Source organism: Penaeus monodon, chromosome 15 (assembly GCF_015228065.2).
Source record: "Penaeus monodon isolate SGIC_2016 chromosome 15, NSTDA_Pmon_1, whole genome shotgun sequence".
Classification (NCBI taxonomy): Eukaryota; Metazoa; Arthropoda; class Malacostraca; order Decapoda; family Penaeidae; genus Penaeus; species Penaeus monodon.
The window spans coordinates 17,280,917-17,281,588 of NC_051400.1; positions in this window are offsets into that span (position 1 = coordinate 17,280,917).

Genomic DNA, 672 nt, shown 5'->3' on the forward strand with positions numbered 1-672 from the left:
GAGAGAGAGAATAAACATGGTATGAAGTAAGCAAATGCTAAACAGGAGAGATGATGGCGTGAGGAGAGAAAGGAGTCTACGTTGGGCCAGAAGGTTCCAGCTCTAACTCATTTTTAGAGGCGAATCCCAGAGCTCCATATAGCTCATAATTTCCCAAAGCCCTTTCTTTGTCTCGGGGTTTACGGATCCCGACTTTCTCTTAACCTGCTTCAACCCGAGCACTCAACGTATGGCAACACCCGGTGCATGGGTGGCCCGGAGGCATCAAACTACTTGCAGTTGCAACTTGATTTAGAAAGTCGGGTTTTGCAGCTTTCGCCTGAGCCCATACAAAGCTGGGATCATCCCCTGTGCGATACCGCTTGCCCAGTCTAGGAACTTATTATTTTCTACCTTGCTTGAAAGAATGAAAAATAGTCACATCACTTTTATGGCACCGCACCTCTTGCTGCAATTACCCACATATCCACCGTCAAGTATAAATGCACCGCAGATTGAATCACGTTTTATAACCATCATTGCCTACATTTGCGGTTCTAATTCATTCAATATGAGATCAGACCAACATCTTATATGTTGCTAAAGGGAGGGAGGCAGGGACCGAAAGGCAAATCTGGACCAGCAACAAGCTCGATTTCCGGCAGGGTGATAAATGCCCAGTCAAATCTCCCG